The 7,073-nt window shown below is 41.5% G+C and overlaps 1 long non-coding RNA gene across 1 annotated transcript; it reads left to right on the top strand.

Moving 5' to 3' along the window:
• The first annotated feature begins 1,526 nt into the window (after nucleotides 1–1,526).
• On the top strand, nucleotides 1,527–6,508 carry LOC132786554 (uncharacterized). The gene is made up of 3 exons (XR_009632452.1): nucleotides 1,527–5,943; nucleotides 6,004–6,165; nucleotides 6,268–6,508. It is a non-coding gene; the product is annotated as an uncharacterized LOC132786554 (long non-coding RNA).
• The last annotated feature ends 565 nt before the right edge of the window (nucleotides 6,509–7,073 follow it).

Here is a 7,073-nt window from a genome sequence, read left to right on the forward strand (position 1 = left end):
AAATTGAGTCTTCTCTTGGGCCACTCTCATGTTGGCATCTAAAAGATTTCCTAAGACCGCATCAACGTGTTTGACATGGTCATTTTCGTTCTCTGAAAAAGCAATTACGTCATCGACGTAAACATAACAGCACTTGCCTATGTATTCATTCTCTGAGCACATCATCTAAAAAAAGGTAGCTGCATTTTTTAATCCGAAAAGAAGTCGACGAATTCGTACTTCCCCCCATTTACAGAAAATGAAGTCTTCACGATTCTTTTCTGCTAAGAATATCTGGTGATAACCGGATTTTAAGTCCAAGGTTGTGAAGTGTTTTGCCTTGTCCATATTTGCTAAAATCATATATATATCCGGCGTGGGGTATTTGTCAATAATCGTTTGTTCATTTAGTTTCCTAAAGTCGACAACTAACCTTTTTTCCCCCAAATTCATCCAAACCCTTTTTATCTACTACCCACAGTGGGTTGTTGTAAGGTGATCTAGATTTTCTGATGATTCCGTCTTTGAGGAGTTGTTCCATCTCCTTGGCAACAAAGTCAGCTACACCCATGGGATATGGGTAAAGCTTGGTGTAAATAGGCGTCTCATTCGTAGTTCTAATTGTGGCAACAACGGCCGTGTTGTATGACAGCTATCCGTTTGGATTCACAAAAACCTTGGCCTTGGCAGCTAGAACGTATTCGAAACTAGCCTTGACACCGGGAGGTAATTCAAGATCTTTAAAACTTGTAAAATTAACATTTTTGCACTCATGTACACGATTTGTTCTGAGCCATTTCTCAGGAGCCATTTGGACTGTCGTCGCATGCAGACGTGTATTTATTGTGCTCCGGGAAAAATATTCAATAAAATCACAAAAGTGCAGTGACTGATTTAATAAATATACAATAACGCGAAAAGACGCTCTTTGCGATGAAATCGCTAATGTTTATATTGATTGATTAATTAATTAATATAAATCGTAACAATTAAAACTCTAACTAAATCAATCTCGATTACAATGAGTCAAAACGACATTCGTGCACAACGTCACCGTGAGCAAGACGAGAGACGGCTCTCACAACAAAGAAACAACGCGTAAGCAACCGAAAATAATGCAAGCTCTGATCAAGTGCGGTCAATTACCCCCAACTGGACCGAATCCTTAAACGTAGAGAGCAATAGAGCGCGCACTTACTCTCTCGCTACCATCGATGTCTCTGCAGCCTAAGAGCGCAGTAACCAGTACTGCATTCAAATCAAAAGGAAGACGAGCTCCCTAAATTCTAAATGCAAAATAACCCGTGGCAATGCTAGCTTAGCTGCAATAGAAACGGATATGAACTCAAACCGATTTAAAATCTTGGCAGACGCCAATGAGGTTGAGGCGGCCGAATCTACTGAAATCGAGAAAAGGAAGCCAAAGCCTTCGCCTATTTACATACGAGAAAAAAGTTCCAATGGTGTTGTCAACAAAATTATTGAGCTTATTGGCAAGGATAATTTCCACATAATACCCCTTGTAAAGGGCAACATTCACGAAACAAAAGTTCAAATGAAGTCTGAAAACAATTACAGAGTATTATCGAAATATCTTACGAATAATAAAAAGAACTTTTACACGTATCATCTTAAAAGCAGCAAGGGCTTGCATGTCGTACTTAAAGGTATAGAATCTGAAGTGACGCCTGCAGATATAGCAAAGGCACTACAAGAGAAGGGATTTAGCGCAAAGACAGTCTTCAATATCCTTAACAGGGATAAAAAGCCGCAGCCACTCTTTAAGGTTGAGCTCGAGCCAGAAAATAAGCCCCTGAATAAATACGAAGTGCATCCTATATACAATCTTCAGTTCCTGCTGCACCGCCGAATTACAGTTGAGGAACCGCACAAACGCAATGGTCCGGTACAATGTGCGAACTGCCAAGAATATGGCCACACAAGGTCATAAACTGCGTAAACTGCGCCCGGTGTGTGTAGGTTGTGGAGAGCTTCATGACTCCGTACACTGCCCAGCGAGCAAAAATGACTGCAACTCGAAAAAGTGCGGCAACTGCGGTGGCAATCACACTGCTAACAATAGAGGTTACCCAGTTTATAAAGATCTGAAAAGCCGCATCCATCAGAGAGGAATTACTGCCCGCACCCAAAATAAAACGTTGAAAGTCTCCAGATCAAATCCTGAAGTCTTCTTCTCGACTGCAGCCAGATCCTCACTAGTACCCATAAACTCTAACAAAAGTGTGACATACGCAAGCGCTTTAAAATCAGGACCGGCTATCCCTGCCTCAAAAAGTTCATTTCTGCAATCAGCATACAAAGAACCGAATACTGCTCAGCAGCATCAATCGCCGGAGCAGCCAAAAAGCAACTTCGAAGCTATGATATGCAGCCTACAACAAAGATTACGGAATTTATGTCATTTATGCGCATAACTATGCAAGATTAAATGAGAAATCAAGATCTATTGATTCAAATTCTGGTTTTACAACAATCCAAATAATGACTCCCCACGGATATCTACGTGGAACGCTAACGGCGTTTCGCAGCATAAACTTGAGTTAACTCAATTCCTACTCGACAATCAAATCGTCGTAATGCTGCTTTCAGAAACACACCTTACAAACAAATAAAATTTTCAACTACAAGGATATACTTTCTACGGAACAAATCATCCAGACGGTAAAGCACATGGTGGGTGTGGAATTCTAATCAGAAGCCGTATTAAGCACCACTATCATAACAAATTTGCTAAAAACTACCTACAGGCCACATCTATAAATATACAATTAAATACTAGCAACCAACTTACACTCACTAGGAGACCACTTCATAGCAGCAGGAGACTACAACGCCAAGCACACACATTGGGGATCTCGTCTCGTGACTCCAAAAGGAAAGCAGCTCTACAATATGATTATCAGCGCCAAGAACAAGCTCTCGACTATGTTTCTTCTGGTACACCAACATACTGACCGGCAGACCCAAAGAAACTGCCCGATTGAACAGACTTTGCGATTACCAAAAACTTTCCAAAAATCTGATAAGCGCCGAATGCCTTTCGGATCTTTCATCTGATCACTCACCTATCCTGTTTATTCTACTCCGACATCCAGGAGCATTGGAACAATCATTAAAATTGACCTCACAGAAAACCAATAGGTTTAAGTATAGAAAATATATTAGCTCACACATTGAGCTAAGTCCTCATCTCAACAATGAAGCCGACGTAGACAGCTTTGTTAATTCACTGGAGTCTGTACTTGTCTCTGCAGCCCGAGTTTCAACACCTCAAACTATAAATCGAAAGAAGACAAATCTACAAATCGAGAAGCTCGTCATCGAATAGCGACGCTTACGTCGTGAGTGACAATTCCACAGATCGCCATCTGCTAAGCAAAGTTTAAGACATGCCTCACGTGAACTTACTAAAGCTCTACAACAAGAAGAAGCATATGACCACCGCCACTACATAGAGCAATTGTGTACTTCTAGTACAAAAATCTCACGCCTATTAAAAATCCCACAGGAGGCTGGCCGCGCAGCGATGCAGGTAGCACGTTTGCCAACCACCTTAAAAATGTATTCCAACCAAATCCTGCCACGAGTGCGTTTACTTTGCCGACTTTCCCATATGAGCCTCAGCTCAGCATGAGCGAATCGAATTTCGCCCAAATGAAATCGTTAGCATAATCAAAAATCAACTGAATCCGAAAAAATCCCCGGGCTGCGACCACATAATTCCCAAAATGATCATCGAGCTCCCATATTGCGCCGTTTGCACTATCACCCAGCTTTTCAATGCCATCGCAAAACTTGGTTACTATCTAGTGATATGGAAAAAGTCAATTATATTAATGATAGCAAAGCCGGGAAAAGACCACACAATCCCCACTTCGTATAGACTTATAAGCCTACTTTCATGCTTATCTAAACTCTTTGAAGTATGCGTTTTGACTCGGTTAAACACATAACTAAGACTCCAGGAAGGAATCCCGTCACATCAATTTGGGTTTCGTGAAAAGCACAGAACAATTGAGCAGGTCAACCGGATAACATCAGAAATTCGGAAAGCGTTCGAAAAACGAGAGTACTGTACTGCCATATTTTTAGATGTCTCTCAAGCATTTGATAGAGTCTGGCTAGAAGGTCTAATGTACAAGATCACGACAATGCTCCCCAACAACACCCACAAGCTTTTAGAGTCTTACCTTTACGACAGAAAATTTGTTGTGAGATGCAACACTGCTATATCTGATGATTTCACTGTTGGAGCTGGAGTTCCTCAAGGTAGTGTGCTGAGACCAACACTATACGTCCTCTACACAGCAGACATGCCGACAAGCACACGAGTAACAACATCAACAGCTGATGATAGAGCTATTCTTAGCCGCTCAAAATGCCCGAGGCAATCAACTGCTCAGCTAGCTTTTCATATGGTCGATGTTGAAAAATGGCTATCAGATTGGCGAATTAGAGTGAACGAACAAAAATTCAAGCACGTTACATTCACCCTGAACAGGCAAAACTGCCGCCGCTTACGTTTAACAACAATCTACTCCCGCAAGCAAACGAAGAGACATATCTAGGAGTACACCTCGACTCACATGGCGCCGGCACATTGAAGCCAAAAGAACACACCTAAAGCTAAAGGCCAGTAGCCCTCATTGGCTTATCAACGCTCGGTCTCCCCTTAGCCTTGAATATAAAGTCCTGCTGTATAACTCAGTACTTAAACCTATATGGATGTACGGCTCCCAGTTATGGGGGAATGTCAGCAATAGTAATATTGACATAGTCCAGCGAGCTCAGTCAAAGATCTTGAGAATCATCACCGGGGCACTGTGGTATGTTCGCAACGAAAACATACAATGCGACTTAAACATCCTATCTGTCAAAGAAGTGATCACAGAACAGAAGGAAAAGTACTTTACCAAGCTACTGTTGCACCCCAACCACCTGGCGAGAAGTCTAACAAGGTTGAGCAACCAATCACGACTTCGTCGCAATGACTTACCTACCCAGCGACCGACTTGGGGGACGCGCAAGCAGAATACAGTCTTAACACACTGTTAACTAAATTTTAATGTTAAGATTCGTAAACTTATTGTTAGTCTCAAAATTAAGAAGAAAATTCAATAAATAAAAGCAACGTCCTCAAAAAAAAAAAAAATACCATCACTCTCGTGATGGATGGCATCCAAGAAGCGCTACCGGAAATCTATTTTAATTCTGTCTCGCTTTTGAGTACTACTGCTGTGTGGCAGGTGCGGCGCAGAATCGATCCTGTATCGATCTGAGTCACCTGTCGCCTATGGTAATAACAAAGCATCAGGCCAGCACACATCCAGCGCCACTCAAATGAAAACGGAACAAATAGTTAACCTAAACAACAAAGAGAAACTACATTGACAACAATGCTAACCTAATATCACAGTTTTATCACAGGATTTGCTCGTTGTTGCCTCCAGGCTACGATGGCACGTTGAGACTGACGTAAGACTGACACACGCCCATCAACCACAACATGAACAGATTCTGTTACAAAGAAATGACAATAAGATTTGGGTCCTGTCACCAAATGGAATCCTGATCAGAGCTGCGCATTTATGGGTTCCTACCTCGGTCCACATAAGCCAGCAGATGATCAAAATTTTACTTGACAAAAGGACATACGCCGTATCTTTGGAAATATCTTTTTTTAATTTTTTCTCGAAATCAAATTTAAAAGATTTGGGGCCATATTGTTACGGACTGGTTGTCTTCCCTGGGACCGCGGCGGCTGGCTCATCGGTACTCAGGGTGAGTTCCATCTCTGGCCCGCAGTCCGCACAATCCATAACTCCATCGATACTAAACAGTTGCTTTAAAACGGAAAACTCATTACTAACAATACAAAGCAGCTGCCGCGCAATTGAAAGTTGCGCTAAACAAAAGGAAATATAAAACAAACTATTGACAACGGTAAATACAAAGAAAACTACAATAATATACAACTTACTGATCCTTCTTATGTTTGAATAGGGCCACTTTTGGACCCCGGCGTACCCACCCTGCCTGAGATGGCTACATCGGCGTCATTCCAATTGCGTTGTCCACTACTTCATTGGCTGCTCCAATGTCCGGTGTAGTGCTGTGGATTTCCCCTCCCCGCCATGACGAGAAAACACAACCATGTCGCTCAACGTAATTACAATTATATTTTTCAAAAATTTCCTTAATAACTAACATATAATTTATTTACTTTCATTTACATTTTTTGGATTTCATTACGGCAACACGGGATAGGATTCGAAACAAAAAGAAGAAACAAGGTGAAACAGCAAAGAAGCAACAACGGAGTATGGGACAACTTATATATAGTATGTGACAGTAACGAAAACAAGGATATGTGTATTTATGTTTTTAATGTATACAAATTAACAAAAATTGATTAGATTTTTGTTTTTAAAAAAGCCAAGTGCTTTATTCAGGAGTTGGATTAGAACTAACTTAAGCAATCTAAATTATTAAAAATAAAGCTCTGCTGCTGAAGTTACTTCTTGTGGTTCGTCGCTGTCGCCGTCGGATGAAGCCGCTGTGGTTGCCGCGCTGGGTGTTGGGTGTCTAGGTGCGCCGTTGGTTTGGTCGTTACTCCCACGGTGTCTTATGCTGAATCGAAGCGCGTCTTGTTTCGGTGCATTGGAGTGCATTGGCACTGGCGATGCATTGCTATGGGTTTTGGTAATGTGTGACCTTTACTCCTCCCCCTTTTAATGCAGACGTCCTCGGCCACCAGTTGAATTTGACTTTGTTTGTTGGTGGATTGTTTACTGGGTTGATGATTACTTTCGCTGCTCTTGATTTTAGAGCTCGAATTGCCAGTATAATTATGGACATCAGCAAGATGTAAGATGTAAATACTAATGTTGGTGATTGTATTTATCTCTTGGTCTTCCTTCATAAGCTGGATTTTTTCAGTGTTGTTGAAGTTGAGTTCCTTCACCATTTCCAGCGATCAGGCTTGTTCTATCTTGCTCTTGTTGCCAAATCTCTGTTTATATAAGAGGTTCCTTTTATTGTGATCGATGCATTTTTGGCTTGGACAAGGTAAG

Source organism: Drosophila nasuta, chromosome 2R (assembly GCF_023558535.2).
Source record: "Drosophila nasuta strain 15112-1781.00 chromosome 2R, ASM2355853v1, whole genome shotgun sequence".
NCBI lineage: Eukaryota > Metazoa > Arthropoda > Insecta > Diptera > Drosophilidae > Drosophila > Drosophila nasuta.